We start from the raw sequence: 18,675 nt of genomic DNA on the forward strand, positions 1-18,675 counted from the left end.
GATATGGCTCCACAAAATCCTCCCTTTCCTCGTCAGCTCTCTTATCTAGACAAGAAAAGATTTTCCACACTGCCATTCCTTTTTTAGAAGCTTCTTGACAGCCTAGAAGGTACAGGTTCTACAAATGAATGTACTATTTTCAAAGACTGTCTTATCTTTGTACATAGGCAGATCAATACTACCTGTCATCACACCAGTCTGTGTGTAATGTGGCCCAACCTCTATTTAGGGAGAATTTTCATGCTTATGAGTGAATGGATGCAATATGGGAAATGAACAGGCCCAATTATTGGGCATACACAAAAAAGCAGTCAATACATAGCCATTCAGTAGGTTTTTGGTGGCATGCATGTCCTTGAGAATCCACATGATACTGGTTGAAACTCGTACATGTCAAAGGTTCATTTGGTGACTTTCTACTGCCTTCTCATTAGTTAAGTCAGTTTCTCCCTACGCCTGTCCTGGCACAAATTTGCAGATAAGAAACCTTACGGGGTTATTCTGGGATGTCCGTCGTTATCTCGTGAGTGCTTCCAGACCCGCAGTGAGTGGCGTGGTCGGACGGAGCCTTATTTAAGCTCCATCTTGTTAGCATGAGGCACGAGTAAACATGTCATGCGTCATTCTAATCGCAGAAGCAATTTAATCTGCAAAATGAGTTGCTTATTATAGATGTCTTAAAAGTATGGACATCTGGCTTTGGATGAAAATCCTGTTTTGGCTAGGGTGATTTATGCAGTGTTTATCCCTCTTAGTTCAGAATTTGAATTTTCTGGTGACTGGGGTTTTCTCCTTGACTCATAATGTTTCATATTATTAGGAGGCTTCTATTAGGACCATAAATCTTTCTGAATGGTTGTTGGCATAGTGGAGAAACACTTTGGCAGGATATTAACTTGAGCTTTTATCCCATCGCTTTCACGGGATGAAGGTCACACTGTATCTGCAAAATGAGTTTCCTTTCCAGAGCTCGCTTTCATCCTTGCTTTTCTCCCATCCTCCACAGGCAGAACATGAGTCAGAGAATCTGACACCTCACAGGGCACAGGAGGAGAGAGGAGATGGGGAGGAGGTCGTGAAGAGAGAATGGAAGCAAATTGAGAACTACGGACAGAGTAACGGGATGCCTGGAAGGAGGGAATGAGGAGTGGATCAATATGTCACCGAAAGCGGTAACCTGAGACATTGGTCCTTCTTCCATCGGCTAGAAGACACTGAAGAAAAATGCCAATTAAAATCATCTACTCTCAAGCAGTGCCCAAAGCCCCTTTCTCGACCGCACCATAAATCACAGGTGAAGACACTCGTTCTAGAGAGCCACATCATTATCATGTTTATAGCATCACAAGTTGTTGTTGGTGTACAAACTTGACTTTGACAGTACCGTGCACTTTGGTATTACGTAAGCGCCAAAACAAACTGAGCACAAACCCAAAAATAGTGTGGTCCCAGTTAAATATTTCAGGCACTCGGCAGCTGAAGGGGGTGATAAAAAGCTTCTCTCCTCATTGGTCCTCCACACAAAGACCCACTAATGCAGATGGCCAGTTGAAAGAAAGCTGTGTAATCCCCACAAACGGCAAGCACTGTCACGAGGCTAGTCTTTTGCCATTCCGTTTTCATTTTATTCCCTTTTAGTACAGTCCAGACTCCATAAAAGCAGCACCTTCAGGGAAGGAAAACAAATCCCAACTCTCATGAGGAAAACAAGAGGGGACAAGGAGTGTCATGTGGGCCGCTGGGTTTGAAACAGCAGCTCTTAAAACAGTGTTATCTTTTCATTGAGAGCATGGCCAGTGGCGCTGTCAGCCACCGGGTCAGACTTAAGAACAGCGGCGAGGGTCACGATGCCTTTCAAATAAAGAGGCCCTTCATTTCTCTATAACAAGCACCATCACAAAATGATCTGCACTGTTCACGAGTGCCGCGAGATGACAAACCAGCGTTCATGTGACTGAATTCCATGCACGCCCTTATTTCACGCTGTAACGCAGAGATAAGGAGTGGTGCGCAAAGATCCGTTTTACTTGAAAAAGTGGGAGAGGGTGGGCAACCATCTCCTGAAAGTCAGATGTTGGTAGATAGTAACAAGCGCAGGTCAATTGCTCTGAAGCAGGTTAATTGCTACACATCATTTATCTAACCGATAATAGAGGAAATTAATTTGTATGGTAACAAAGCTCCTGTGACAAGAAGATCTATATTCAATTGTTCACTGATGCTTGATATCGATAAATGTTAGCAACCATTTAATAATGATTTGGACTTGAAGCATCGATACTATGAATAAAGCTGCAGTTTATGTTTTGTATTTAGCGGTGTTAACCGTTTTACTCTTTTGCACAGTTACGATTCTCATCAGAATAGAATGATATTGCACTCTCTCTCGCTCTCTCTGCGGAATTGTTTCATGGAAGAGTGCTCCAGTATTATGCTGCCCTTATGGATTTGAAGACAGTAAAAAACATTTAAAACATTAAAGTACAAACATGATGCCAGTTCAACACCAATTCCAATTTTAGGAAAATGTTGTAGAGTAGTTCTCTTATTTTATAATAGACTTGCAGACAAATGCAGGAAACTACAACTTCAGTTCATTTTTAGATTTCTGAACAAGAAATAAAAATATATGAATTTGTCTTACTAAACTGTTTCTGTAATTTCTCTCTAAACTCACTTCATTTATTTTGTAATGCTATTTTTCAAAATGTGTGTCTTGTAAAAATGCATATGCTAAATGCAAAATTTTGTTTTTAGTTAGGTAATATATAGTTTGTCATTTTTTTTAAAATTAGGATGGCTTCTCTGATTTGTCTTTCTAATATATTTACCTTATTTAAAAATGCTCTCATTGCTATTATTACTACTCTGTTTCTGTCAGTTATTCATTTAATATTTTATGTCAACTGTTTGTCTGTGAAGCACTTAAGGATATTTTTGGTGATTTGGTGGTTTGAAGTATTTACGGCATGCAGTTCTGTCCTTGCCTAATTGATTTTCTATATCTCGTCTCAATCTCTTGACTCAAAGCCTCCCTTACCAGACTGCTAACCTGAGTGAGCATGGTAGGTCTAAAATGTCACGATATTTGTTATTCCATTTATTTGATCTTCTCATATCACGGCAAGGACAGATTATAACATGCACTGCCCAGCTGGCTGTAGACAGCAAAGAAATGTGTTAGCAGGACTACCAATATTTTCTTTCTCTTCTGACTACACTTGCTTACACCAGTGAAAGGAGAGTTATAGAAAAAAGCAATAGCATGAAACACAGCTAGATGAGCCTTGCTGAAAAAAATATGGCAGCAATCTGGGTTTCATTTTGTAAATTGACAGAAAAATAATATAAACAATTGTGACTACATCACATTTGTTGACACTGTGACATGGCTTTTGGAACGAGCAATTTTGCCACATTAATGTCACCAAAGATTCGTGTTTTCTCTCTTTCAACATGTGTACATGGCAGGTACTTGGCAGGCTTAATAGAAAATAACTATTAAATTTGTGACTGATACAAATCTTTTGACAGATTAAATAACATTGAATCTTAACTAAAAAAATTCACAGCATCCGTGATGAACTCTCACGGCCCTGCTAAGAAATCATTGTTTTTGAAAGATTTTTAGCAGCTTCCGGAGCGAGAGCAGCACACGACAGGTCTGGCTTGTGTTATTTATGAAGCCTCTCAGTCCCAGCCCTCACTCTGCAGCACAGATGCAGGTGGGGTTTCATTATTGAAGATGCTCTTCCAGTTCTTATTAGATCTCCCACTCTCAGAGTACATTACGGAATTACATTTGGACGGAGAGGCAGCATTGCAAGAGGGTCTGTCTTTGTAGGCCTGGAGTGCATCCAAACGATGTGTGCAGCATCAGATGACATCTTTTTTTTTTAAATTATTCTCAATTCAAGCAGAAATATTTGTGTGTTTAAACTCATACAGCGTGCAAAATACCGTGTCTTGTTTGTATTAATCTCCATGTCTGCGTGTCAATATCCATGTTGGGGTATTTATTTACAAAATGTATTCCATCCACAATATTTGGGCCATAAATGCTGACAGTCCCACCATTAGAGGTGTGCTATTCTTCAGATGTGTCCTACTTCTTTCCACTTTTGTTTGAGTGCACATGCTGCAGGCTGGCGTTGCATTTGCAAGATTCATGAGTATCTCCAGGCTGTGAGCACTATGATTCTCTGTTTCAATCAACTAGTCCAATCTCAGGTGCTCATTGATTCTATTTCACAGAATCAAAGAGCAATACCGTGAGCAACCAAAAATAAAATTAACAATGATGTAACATATTATCCTTTCATTATTTCTGTACTGCTTATCCTCACAAGAATGGCGGAGCCGCTGAACCTATCCCAGATGACTGTGCGTATGCGCAGGAAACGGGACACACCCTAATATCGTTGCCAGCCACTCGTAGGCCACCTACACACATGCAAACATTCACACACACACACATCTATCCCAACAAGAAACTTCCATTAACTTATCATGTGTGTTTTTAGGATGTGAGAGGAAACCAGGATACACAGTGAAAACACGCCAAAATGCGCATTCTGGGCCTTGTGCTCTTTACTGGTCTTCAAAATCCTAGAACCAACCCCAACTGTGAATAACGATGTCATGCAAATACTCTAATTGATGTGACCTATATAGTGAAAATAATTAACTATAATAGTGTAAATTGTACATTTATCAAAACCAACGTTCCTAAAAAACTTCAACAGTATGGTAAAGCATAACAACATAGGAAATGCAAAGTATAGATGTGTATGCTTGCTGAATTAAGCGATTAGCTAACACTTTCGTTGTTGTGTAAAAATGATTACTCATTCATTTATTTTCCATGCCGCTTATCCTCACAAGGCTCACGGAGGTGCTGGAGCCTATCCCAGTTAAATACTTCCACCATGCAGCCTATTTTATATATATGTATATATATACACACACATTTCTAAAAATGTTTACATTTTTCCTTATCCCTAGAAAATCGCAATATTCCATAACTGTTAAGCTATTTTTAGACCTTGACTGCATGTCTGCATGGGCACCATGTTGGTCACCACTGCTGTGGGTATAGTATTTGCCATGAGGGGTGGGTGTCATTTGGGGGATTTTTCTGGCCATTTAACACGAACAACTGTCTTTCACCTTCTACCAGCAACTTTGATCTGTTATTGGTATAAGGGTACCATACATAGTATTTAAAAGAAAAATCGCTCCATGCCTTTCGCACCGCTACGAAACATACACAAATAACTGAAATCAGAAAAGCCTAGACCGCATTATCTGCTGCACTATTTACTTTTTTTTAAATTGCGTCCAAGCAACATAAAGTCTTGTTTTGGTGTGCAGCCATTTGTTTTATATGCAATTATATTAAGGAAAACAATGAAATTCTGTATATATGTTTAATACTACTAGCATTGGGTAGTTTTCAAATTCAAACCTAACGAGTTTTGGCATGTTTTTTGGATAAACACTTTATCATATACTCGAAAGAATCTAAAGATCAATTAAAAAACAGAGTGAATTAGTATTATTATGAGTAATTAATAACGCCTATTCATTCACTAATAAATAATACCCAATGGTTAAAAAAATAACGGTTAAACGAACAGTGTTAAAGGCAAGACATTGTCCTTTAGGTAAGAAAATATTTGAAATCACAAGAAACAAAACCCAAGAATTTCAACGACGCAGTGCAGCCCCTCTGCGAACTGCAACCACCGAAGTGCCATTTAAAGTGACTTTTGCCTTGCTTTGATGTCTTCTCCTCTTTCCTATCAAGCCAGCTTTCCAATCCAGATGCAACAGTAATGCAATTGGGCATCTTGGTGAATAATGGTGCTGTCACCCAAATCGCTGCCTCAGCACCAATCGGGCGCCTACACGCGCGGACTTGAGCAGAAAGATCTTTGTGTTCGCCACCGGCTGCCCCGCTCGCATTAACATAAAATTGTCCTCATACAAGACAACGATTGTCCCCGGGAGACTGTCGCGCATTCATTCTCGGACACTTCTCGTCTTCCCATTCCCAATCACAGCCGCACGTAAGAATTCAAGAAGGATGATTTCATCTCTAGCATAATGATTTCATCTGTGGTCCAGCTTCACAGCCCAATCGCCTTCTAAATCCATCACACGCCATCGTGCGGGGCTGTCAAGTTAGATCACGCAAAGCAAACGCGCCAAGCGTTCGTTTTTTAAACATTTTTTTTTTTTACCGGTTTTGATGAAATTGGTCGAAGGCCCCAATTAAAGTATCGCCATGGATCGGAGTTCTTCCAGGTTTGTATCCACATTAGAGTCCACGACCGCGGGCCAAGCTGCGAGGTTGACAGTCGAGGAGGAGCGTAGTGAGGCAGGAGGGGAGCAAGGCGACCACTCCGCTCTCAGTGATGGAGAGAGACTGAGGCAGGCAGGGAGGCGGTCCACGGCTGAGGGTGGGGGGCGCCCCCCTGTCCTGTCCCACTCTGTACACGCAGGCCCTGCACGCTGCTCTATGCAATCCCACCCCACCCCCCTCATACTGCATTCACATGCTGCTACCCTGACATTTACCATATTATAACCATCGCCTGAATGTATGTGATTTTTTTTCTAATACAAATAAATTCTCGGGATATTTTTGACATATTATTGCTCTTGTTTTTATATTGATTAAATACATTATAAGTAAAAAAAGATCACAACATGAAATAAAACAAATGGATTTTGAAAAGATAAAATCAGCAGAGCACGTGTTTCTCCCCTTGAAGTTTGGATGAGAAAAAAAAGTGAGTAACGCGCGGCATCTAGTGGAACTGTTTGAGCATTGCAACTACTTCGTCACTATATTGCAAAATCAGCCCATCTTAACGTCGTGGACCCTAGAATAATAACCAATCCGTACATTTAAAATCGAAGGTGGCCCTAACTGTGAGGATAAGGACGTTTTGGAATTGCCTCGACCCATGCCACTGATTGGTTGTTGTACGCTTTAGGACCAGTATGCTCTTGACCATCGCTAGAGGGCGATGTGTGCTTTTATAGCGGTTATGTAAACGCACATAAGCACCCAATTTGATAGCCATTAAGATTTTAATCTTTCAATGTGTTTGTACTTCGCATTAAACAACATCAAGCTAAAGAAGGTAACATGGTTTGGCTGTTGGCTAAGTTTATGATGTGATCAAAATATTACACTTTAGCACAACTAACCCACATTTTATTCCATTTGAAGGATAGATAGTGACTAAATAGAAGGAGATATCCCCTCTCATTTTAAATAATAGCAGATGTAAACAGGATTGCCACAATGTATCCTCTGCCCTAATTAGTGAAAGACCAATTAATTGATTTAAAATAATTGTCATAGGCACATAATTTGTCATGAAGAGATTATAATTTTCAGGCCAATCAAATCAAATTGAATAGCGGTGTTTGCCAAAAATAGGTCTGAATGCTCTCGAAGAGCACTGTGGTTAAAAATGTAAGCTTCATTGAAATCCACTGTAGTACAAGGAATAAAAATAATTTTGTACACCATCTGAAATAATCTGGGCTGCATGTGTTTGATGTTTCAACGATGAAATCAGATCAAATTGTAAAAGCTTTTGCTTGTCGTGAAATCTGACAAGCGTTCTCCAGCCCACACCGTTGTTTGGCAAACAACTTACACGCCATCCCTGCTTGTATGGATGCACCCGAGCTTCACAAATGTCTCTCGTTAGAAATGGTGAGGAAAAAATGAAAGACGACACCAGGCCAACAACCATTATCACTGAGCCATGGGATGTCTTTCTTCTATTCTGCAACTGTCACGCAAAAACGAACACGAGTTATTTTTTTCCCTAAATGCATTTACCTGCTATATCTCTTGACTTGGACCTGACCCATGGAGATAAAATACAAAGGTCAAGATTATTTTTCTTTTTTATAAACATATTTAAAGTAACAAACAGATGAAGAGTAAAATGTATAAATATATTTTTTTATGAAACAAAAACATTTAAATATATTCTTATATATTTGTTTTTTTAAATACATTCTTTTATATTTTATACATATTCATATAATGAAGACCATTTATATCTTATTTCACCGACAACCTCATTTGAACGATGGAACTGGTTATATTTGTCCAGAAAGGAAATGGAATACTAATAAGAGATTTAAAATTAAATGGCTTTGAGATGATGATGTTTGTTTTGTTTCATGAATGTTTTTGTTTGTATTGGCTATTTTGTGTGTGGATTTAACAGGGAAAGGAAAATCTCATCATTCATTCACTCATCACACAGACTACAAAACAAACTACCAATTCGTTCTGAATTTTTATTTGCATTGGAAAATTGTCATGAAGGAAAAAATGGAGTTGCCTTTTCTTTTCCTCTTTCCTAGTTTTGTTTGAAATGAAGAAATCAACCGTCAATATTTTATAACAGAAATAAACTACACTGTTTTTTATTTATTTTTTAAAATGTGTTGTATCAAAACCAAGGGATCAAAGAGATTACAATATTGCTGAGTAATCTACATCCATGGGACTCATAGGCTACGATCAAACAAGATACTGAAAGGAAATTACGACATAATAAAGAAATAGGATTACAACACACTTGTTTTGCAATGAATGACTCAGATATCGCAACACCCATTTTTCACCACAGCAACCTCTGCTGAGTGGGGCAGGTAACGATTCATTCCCTTTTCTCATCCAAATATCTTTGTCTTTTGCATTTTCAACCACCTTAGTACCTTAAATTTCTATTTAATACCAATACATACATATTAATTTGAGACAGAATTGAATATATGTCATATTCCTTAGGGATTAGCACTGGGTTCAATCTCATACCATATTTATGTTAATAAATTCAAAAGTGAGAAGTGACATAAACAAAATGTACTATACCTACCAATTGTATGTGTTCCTGGGGCATTTTTCCTTCAGCTTTGTCTTCAGTTTTTTTTTTATTGCATGTAGCTCAGCTCAGTCAGATTCAGATCATGTGATTTACTTCATCATTTACATTACATTTCTTCACCTTAAAATAATCTTTGTTGTGTCCACAAATAGGTTTAACCCATTATCCATCTACATGCTGATGCGCCATCCGGTGAGTTCCGGAGTATTTGGCCCAATATTAGCAGACAATATTTCCCCAAAGACTTCAGCAGTCATCCTACTGCTTTTGTCAGCCTTCACATCATCCATGAATACAAGAAAATCAGCTGAGCAGCCAATCTTCCCATTAATTTTGGTCTTTTTAAAAGACAAACCGAATTTGCTCAGTGGGAACAGGGCGTGCAGTTTCATGTCAGAATGTGGTGCTGGTTAAACATTTCACAAAGAAGACTATTTCCAGGGCAGATGAGATCATAGCAGATGTGAGACAAGTCACTGCTTGGGGCCAAATTCTCAAAGGGCCTAAATAATAATGTGTCACCCAAAGGTGCGGATACTTGCTGTGAGGGCGGTATTATGACGGTCTGTCGTCTTGTGTTGTGGTGGGAAAGTGCCTGCAGGCAGCAACTCAATCTGATAAGTATAGTGCAAGGTGGGGGAAAAGGCTGGCTTTCATTTCAGAGAGGCGCAAAACAAGCACAATAAAAATGAAGAGAAATGTTACGGTAAACATGGGTCAATATCGTGCACTGGTGGCCATCTCTCTTTTATGCTGGATTTCAACAGGGAGTCAGCTTGTGGCCTAGAGATGCTAATTTTGCTGAACATGCTCACAAAGCTTTGAATTAAGCTACAGAAAGTAGAGCCCATTTCCATGTTGGATCAAGTAAAAGTAGTTAATTGACTGTTTGCACATTGGCGCTGCATGGTTGAGCACAGTCAGAAGGCCTTGCCTTCAGCATCTGAGACCTTCCGGAAAGGAAAGTTTCAAATGCAAAAGATGGTGTTTCACCATTTCCTTTCATGAACTGAAATCTGTGAGGGGAAAAAATCTGCACATGCCTCAGCTTAATGACATATTGCCCTATCTAAGGGCAACATGAAAGGCTGTATCTGAGTGTCACGTATCAGCTTGGAAGCGTACCTTGCAAAAAAACGTCTGATCTTGAAAGAGCGAACAAGTCATAAGATCTGGCCTGGGGCACAATACAATGCTTGTGCGCTTCAACACATTTGTATGGCAACCCAAATGATTTAGAAATGTGTCACTGTCATCTCTGGTAAACATTTGATCTTGTAGATCAAGGACTTCCACAGCCACAAATAAACCTGGAAGATACATAATGTTTAATTATGGGACACCATTCATTAGATTACCATGTTAACAGGGAAATGCAAAAGAAACACTGACTGAGGATAGCACATTACATTTTGCCTTGTTGCCTGGTTGTCCATTTCTAATGAAAAGTAATTATGGAAGCATCATTAGTCATTCTTTTGATCATATGCACTCATTCAGAAGCATGCATGCACCGCATTGGATCCTAACTAGGATGGCAAATGAACAACTATGCAGATTAGGGCTAGTGATGCATTGAACCTGTCAATGTGAGACGGCCACGCTACAGAGAGCACATTGGAAGTATGACTTATAGCACAAATGGTTTCGCTTTTGTAATATTATTATTTAAAAAAACAAACAAACAAAAACAGTCCTCTTCAAAGTCCCCTTAACCTTGGTGATACATTATATATGTGGCAAAAATGCAAATCAAAAGAAAAAGGAAAACAGCTTCATGCAAGTTGGCGATGATTTTGCTTTGACCTAGGTTAATGTTATCCGCACATTTGAATATAAAGAGTGTTGCAATATGTAGACTGAAAAACATGAAGTTCCACTAATATTACTACAATTTACTTACTAGCTGAATTTCCCAAACTGTATATCTTTATTAAACTTGGCTCAATGTATCCAAGAAGCACACTGCAGAAGGAGGAGCACAATGTCCTTTTAATTGAAATAGAAAATTGGGCAAAAAAATGTTTCATTGTGATCACAGTCGTATTAATTGCATAATAATTGTACATTCGCACTGAAATCTGGACTTTCATGTTGTTTTAGATAAAATTGTAGTACTACTCAATGATGCTGAATGTAGGCCATTCAGCATTCACTTTAAACTAAAAGGGGACTTCCTGATACTAGGACGTTTCTTATTTCCTTCCCGATGGGGTTTTACGTTTTTCCTTGCCCTTTGTGTGTGCGTGTGGAGGGGGGGATTGTTAGATCAAGGTATTTCATTATTTTTGTGATCTGAGCGATTTGAGACATTATTGTGATTACGGGCTGTAGAGATAAATGTGACTTGACCTGACATGTTTACTCATTCTGTTGCTGTAGCCTATCCCAGCCAACTGCGGGCAGTAGGCGGGGGACACTGAATTGTATGGTAGCCAATCGCAAGGCACACTGAGACAAACAACCATTCACGCTAACATTCATACTTAGGGACAAATTAGAGAGTGCAAATAGCCTACCATGCATGTTTTGGGTATGTGGGAGGAAACCGGAGTAGTACCCAGAGAAAACCCACGCAGGAACATAGAGAACATTCAAACTTCACACAGGAAGGGGGGAACCCACCCGGGATTGAACTCTCAATCTTAGAACTGTGAGGCAGACCTGCTAACCAATCGACGACCGTGCCGAATGTGTTTATATGGAGTACAATATTATAGACTTCAATTTGACATTGCAAACATGTTTTGACGAGGAGGCCTGGATGAATGCATTTCCAGTAACTTCGATTGGAATAAAGATATGATATAAATGTTTTGGGCTACAATGATAGTTGCGCAATAAAACTCACATTGCAAGGCAACAATGTGATTGGCTTTTTTCCTACTACAGTATTTACTGTGCATGTACATTATGGAAGTTATATTGCCTTTTTCTTTCATTATTTCGCAACCTTTGGAACACAATGACAGAAGTCTCAGGGGTTTGTTTGTCTGCACATGCCTACACACATTCCTGGAATGTAGAGAATGCTGCACAAGTGACAAGAGTGGCCTTGTATTAGGAGCTCCCTGCCCACCCTTTAGATTAGACCCTTATCTTCCAAATGAGACAGTGTAGACGGATTTGGCTAACAGGACTTTGGCATGAAGGCCACACACTCTCTTCTCTGTGAACTACACTGTATCTCACTGTGTCCCTGAGCCAATGGAAAGGCGAGAAGACAGCCTTGGAGCAGCGAGTGGGTGGATGTGCTGAGCAACACAATAGAAATCTTTGAATGATAACATTTGACTTCCTATATTCTTCAGCCTGGCAGATTTTGTCATTATAATAACTGTGTTCAGATGTTTTGTTGGTTTTGGTACCATCAAATTTTAATCCTAACTTACCTTCTCACTCAGACTGTATAGTTCACCTGGATGCCTACGTGGCTGGGGTTGATGTAGATTTGACTCATTCTGTAGCAGTTCCCTCATGTGTGAATGGTGACTCGCTCTACAACAAGGCAGAAAGGGATCCGTTCTTGACCCGTGACTCATGGTCTTTTGATTAGTCAGCTTCTCTTTTTATCTCTTTCTTTTTTCAGGTCCACATCCACGTAGAGTGGGAGGAATGAATGTGTATCCAATTTGGTTTAAAACTGAAGCACATTCCTCAGACTGCTACTTCTTAGCTGGTTAATAAATCGCTCATTCAACTTAAGACTAAACTGAGTAAGGTGATGATTATCTATAGTGGACCTGAAATGTAATCGCTGCTTTCCAACTTTGGTTTGCTAAAGCCCGTTTGTGTGCATATATATAAAGTGCTGTGTTGACATACAGTACGTGAATAGAATAAGTGAATAGAATACAATAAAATACTAGAATAGACTTTAATATCATTATATCCTAAGAGACAACAAAATTGGAAAGGCCTCTTAATAAAGGAGAAAAATCTTAAATTTAAAAACAGAATAAAATTAATTTAAATATAACACCAGCAGCACATGATGAAGCAGGATAAAAAAGGCATAGGGATGGTTTAACACCACTGGGAATTTTTTCCCCATTTCAAGTTGTGCCAGTTATCCATTGAATATATAGTAAAAAAAAAGATTTACTTAAAAATTGTGTGCAATATAAATGCTCTAAATCTAAAGCAGAAGTAACATACTGTGTGTATTTCTACTCCCATATCATCAAAAATATCGCAATCGACAAATTTGGAGAGTGTTTCGACGCTTGTGGGTAGAACAAAAGCTAAATTTCTCATTCATTAGGTGAATTAGGTGTGCATACTGCAATAAATCAGTCAATAATCAAATTTCCCATAAAAGCATGTAAACAAACTGACTGAGTGTCAAAATAAAATGCTTTGTTTACATGCCACTTCAGAATTAAATCATTATATCGTATTGCAAACAGTAGTATAGCCCTTTTTCAAAACAATTCCGCTTTGTTGCCCACGTACCGGAGCTTTTGAGTGTTTTGCTTTCACTTTTGCTGCAATTCAGCCTGTGGACACAAATTTCTAAACCCGCCAATGATCTCTTAATGTATTTGGGAATCATTAAAGGTGTGCTGTTCCCGATAACAACACCATTACCCTAGTCACAGAGGCCATTAGATGCCTTTCTTCAGGCACCTACTTAACATGACGTATACATTAGAGCTCCATGTTTGCTCTGTAATAACTTGATCTGCCTCTGCTCAGTGATTCATATATGCTAATGACCAGTTGAGTGCAATTACCTTGAGGCTTCCAATATAGCTTTAATTCACAACATTTACACATTATCATATGAATTTCAAGACCCAGAAGGACTTACATCAGTTTACAGTTTTTTTTAATTGTCTTATATGAACAGAAGATGGCAGCGCACAATTTAGTAGCGGAAAAAAAGCAATAAACACCTGAGCTACATACTTTTCCTATACTATGGACAGTTAATAGCAGGCTTGCTTGACCTCGAGTGCACAGTGATGCCTTTGAGAAGATTGACTCCCAGTCTCCCTCAATCATACTATTTTTTAATATGCCTGTGCGAATAGGTAGGCTGACGCCAACCCACAAGTTAACCCTGCAAGAGCACCCGTGTGACTCACACCAAAATGGAAATTCCCTGCACAGCTGCACCAGCTACACAATAACTTATCAGCAATGATGGCCTTGCCACAGGAAAAAAGCTGAGCGCTCCCATTCAAATCTTATCCAAATATAGTCACAGGCCCTAGGCAACCCCACAAACAATATGAACGTGAATAAACCTAGTCAGCTAACAAATGTGTGTGATTGATGAAGAAATGGCAACATCATTGGCTGCCGAGAACACAAAGGGAGAGAAACCCATGGTGTGTCAAACCTTTGACCTCAGAAATGTGAGCCCAACAATTAAATAATAATAATTTATTGTCTATATTATTATATTATATGTATTTGTATCTCTCTAATGTGTACGTGACTTATGTGGATTTTTTATATAAAGAGGATGCAGACCTCAGTGTCTGAATAAACTTGCCCAGGTGATAGCGCCTCTTGGAATAACTTACTATTTGTGCTGAGCAACAGATGACCAGGGGCATGTGCGAACATGAGTGCCACGGCAAATCCGGCTTCCTGCCCTTATATCAACTCAACATAACAAGTGACTGAAAACAAACAAGTTAGTGCATAAAAAAAATCTTCCAGCAGTTAAATGATAGGCTTCTCTACCTTTTTTATCCCTCACTGTGCTTCAAGGTGGATTGAGAGCCGTACACCACCACAATCATATTTGAATCACAAAATATCTCAATCTAAACAAATGTTGCCACCAAGGTAAAATGGAGCAAACAAGTAGAAAAGGTTATTTTCATTTGTTATTAAGTAAAGCTGATTGGGATTGTCTAAAGTAATCCACTTTTACAAGGGATACATTTGCCCTATTGAGGGTCTCACTATTCTTCCAAACCCCTCCAGCGGTTCAACAGACCGCTCAGAATAACCTTTCTAATAAGTCACACGGAATCAAATTGTGCAAAGGCGTGAAAACATGTCTGCAGTAGTGCAATTATGGTCTAATCTAGCAGGTGTTTTGAGCTAAATGAGATCCAAGTTATACATTCATAAGAAAAAACAGCCTGCAGTCAACGGATATTAGGCAATGCTTATGTCTGTCTCATGCGATATATTTTTATCCGAAACAGACCAGTATACTGTAGGCTAGCCATAGGGACGATTGAGCTGGTGAATCAAATCTAAAGTAAATCCAGCGAAAGTGCGCTATACTTCTGCTCATGCAATGATTGAAGATGGGTGACTGAAGACAGTTGATAAACATAACTCAATCCGAACAACGATGTGGGAATATTATGTGACATGTAAACGTAATTTGCCATGCAGATTAAAAAAGAAAAAGTATGTCCAAGGCCACCACTGTACAGTGCTTGAGGGTGAATGTAAAATGCAATTATTTGCATATACTGTCCAGCAATGGTGGCCGTTAATTTTACAATGATACGGATGATTAAAAATCAATTCTCCATGGTCTAAATGCAGATGCCAGACACATTATGGCTCTCTACTTCAGACAGTCGCGTCGCCGGAGTGAACAATGAGTCAGAGGGATTCAGATGATTGGCAGGTTTGTGAACTACAATAGACAAGCTCTGTTCCTCCATCTTTAAATCCTAATCATGTTTGCCAAGGATTTGTATTACTATACCAAAGACTCTGCTGCTATGAATTCAGTTTGGTACAATACATGATGATGCCATCACATAAATGGCTTCCCATTTTCTCCACAGAAATAAGCAACATCTAATCATCTTAGCACGTAAGCGCATAATAGGAAACGACCATTCTCGCACTATTTGTCACCGTAATGACACCGACGGCTTCATTTGACAGTTTTTAACGTGATGATTTGCTTCTTCAATACCGACTGTCATTCTTGCAACTTCCTTTTCTAAGCATCATACCCAAAGGAGCTCTTGCCCTATTTAAACCCATTACAATATAGCATATTACAGGCAGTCATGCACGAGCCTGCTACAAGAAAAATCTCCTTCTTTGGTTGTTTTCCCTCTGACCTGAAAAAGAAAAAGGAGAAGTCATAAGAATGAAGAAAATTATCCACACGGAATGCTTTGCAATGCACGGTGGTGGAAAGCTATGATGTGAAGTATACCATAAATCAAAGAAACACTAATGAAGATCATACAGAACATGACGCAAAACATGAAGTAAATAGCCATAATATAAAATGTAAGTGTTTATTAAAGTTGCAGAGTCAGACTTGATGTCAAAACCAATTGGTTTTCCTATGTCGAGGGAATTTAGAAATCTGATTCCTGTTGTAATGTTTGATTGTGCAAACTCGGACTTTAGTTTCTCCCATAATTCGGACATACCACTACTAACCGTAAATGGTCCTTGACTGCATGGAATGTTCATGACAACAATAAAGTTGGAAGACACAATAGAAGATTTCTGATTATTTTTAACTGTTGTTACCTTGAAAGTATAGTGACTAGGCCCACATATAGTAAAAGTGGTGAAAAACAGCTCTGTGAGTGTCATTTCACTGAGAGATTACAATAAAAAATTAAAAATAGGCCTTTTCCTCCAGATTCAGATTTTCGTTGTAATTCAGACAAACCTAGTAAATGTAAACAAGTCAGAGAATGAGAGCAGGTATTTTGAATTAGCCTTTTGACTTGGCTGCATTTATATTCTTCAATGGGTCACTTTTCATGCCTTTTTATCGGCTGCATATTTTCTGTTTCTCTAGAGCCCGTTTGTTATATACCTGTGCCTAAAGTAAACTTCACCTCTTCATCAGTCAAACAAATAAACAACAGCAAAATCATCACTTGTTTAAGAGTCAAACTAAAATATCCATGGAAGGCAAACTGGTGAGGATCTTAAAAGTGATATTCTACCTTAAAGCTTAAAGTGATCCATTAAATGCAAACATAATGTTTGAAAAATGGACCCGTTCCTTCCACTTGCTTTTTTGTTTATTTGGTGTTTTATGTTTTTTTTTTCTTTTTGTTTATGTCTTTGGGAAATACCAATTTAAACAATTAAAGAGGTCTATCACCTAAATTTGACGTTGCATTTGAAGTCCAATAAAGATGAACGCTAGCGTCAATTAGAACATACGTTTTGGTGAAAAACATGCCTCTGAAGTTGTTCAAACTGCCATCTGGCATCATGTCAAGCCCTTATCCTCGAGCGTAAAAGGATTAATAGATTGATGGGAGAGTTTCTGGGACTTTTATTACAACACTTTAGAAGATGCAGCTTTGTCATGCATGACATCATGCCAATGCATCCGAATAAGCATCTCAGTTGAGGCAGTATCAAAGAATTAACTGAGGGTCTATTTTTATTGTTTTGCTCATTCCAAAAGATCGAAAACGCATTGTTCTTCCTGTGAAGTTCTCTGGTTTCCTCTCACATCCCCGCAAAACATGCAAGGTAGGCTGATTGAACACTCCAAGTTGTCTTGTTTGTCTCATTGAGTCCTGCCATTGGCTGGCGACCAATTCACTGTGTACCCTGTCTACGACTACGCATAGTTAGCTGGGACATCTCCAAAAAGTGTCGCTGAAAATGTCCAATCCATCCTAAACTCATCCAAAACATCTGATGCAAAATTAATTGCATTGATACTTTGGATAAATTAATCATAATAACATGATAAATCTCATCTCATCTCATCTCATTTTCTGAATCGCTTTATCCTCATTAGGGTTGCGGGGGGTGCTGGAGGCAATCCCAGCTGTCTCCAGGCCAGACGCGGGGGACACTGTATCAGTGTAGGACACAGTGAGATGGACAACCATTCACGCTCAGACTAGAGGCAATTTACAGTGTTCAACTAGCCTACCCTGCATGTTTTATGGGCATGTGGGAGGAGACCGGAGTACCCGTAGAAAACACCCACAAGCCCAGGGAGAACATGCAAACTCCACACGGTGAGGACCGACAAGGAATCGAACCCATGACCCCAGAACTGTGAGGCTGACGGTTTAACCACTTATCCCAGGATTTTAATAAGCAAAAAACAGCGGTACCTCGACATACGAGCACCCCGACATACGAGCATTTCGAGATACAAGTAAAATTTCGAGCAAATAATTATCTCTAGATACGAGAAACATTTCGACATACGAGAAAGCCAGGTGGCAAAGACATGAGAGGCTGTTTATGATTTTGGCGCACTGTCTTTTTTGCCGCATCTCTTTTGAGTATAACAGATATCTACAAGCACTGGGCGGAGCGTTGCATTTTTTTCAGTGTTTTTTCTCCGTCACTCAGCGCGAATGGCGGAACGATCGCTAATACGAGGAGTATATATTACTTCTCGTTGGCTGCTCATAAGAACATCAGGGGCTCTGGCTCTCTCCCCGCAACTCCCTCATGTAATGTCTCTGGTCGCAACTCCCTCTTTGTAATGATTCTGCGAGCACTGGGCGGAGTGTTGCATTTTTTCAGTGTTTTTTCCCCCTTGGCCTGTAGCTCCCGTTGGCGGAGCGATCGCTAATACAAGACTACTTCTTGTTGGCAAGTGGTCGTGCGTTATCGTGTGAGGACATTTGTGTGCATCATTTTCGGAATATTTTGAATAGAATACAAAAGCAAACAGCCCATCGATAGTGAAAGTAAGGGTGGAGGCGGGGCAAACAGCCAACCCTGCCGGGAGAACAAAGGAATAAAAATGTAAAACAAAATTAGAATTAAGTTTAGTGTAAGGTTAGATTAAATTTATTTT

At 39.3% G+C, this 18,675-nt stretch overlaps 1 protein-coding gene across 1 annotated transcript in view; it reads right to left on the minus strand.

The window, feature by feature from the left end:
• Window positions 1–6,438, minus strand: part of pcbp4 (poly(rC) binding protein 4) — a 33,918-nt gene extending 27,480 nt beyond the window's left edge. Inside the window, exon 1 of the mRNA XM_077607927.1 lies at window positions 6,246–6,438. The gene's annotated coding sequence lies outside the window, so the exon portion shown is untranslated. The remainder of the gene's footprint in view (window positions 1–6,245) is intronic.
• Between the last annotated feature and the right edge of the window lie 12,237 nt (window positions 6,439–18,675).

Source organism: Stigmatopora argus, chromosome 1 (genome assembly GCF_051989625.1).
Source record: "Stigmatopora argus isolate UIUO_Sarg chromosome 1, RoL_Sarg_1.0, whole genome shotgun sequence".
Lineage (NCBI taxonomy): Eukaryota > Metazoa > Chordata > Actinopteri > Syngnathiformes > Syngnathidae > Stigmatopora > Stigmatopora argus.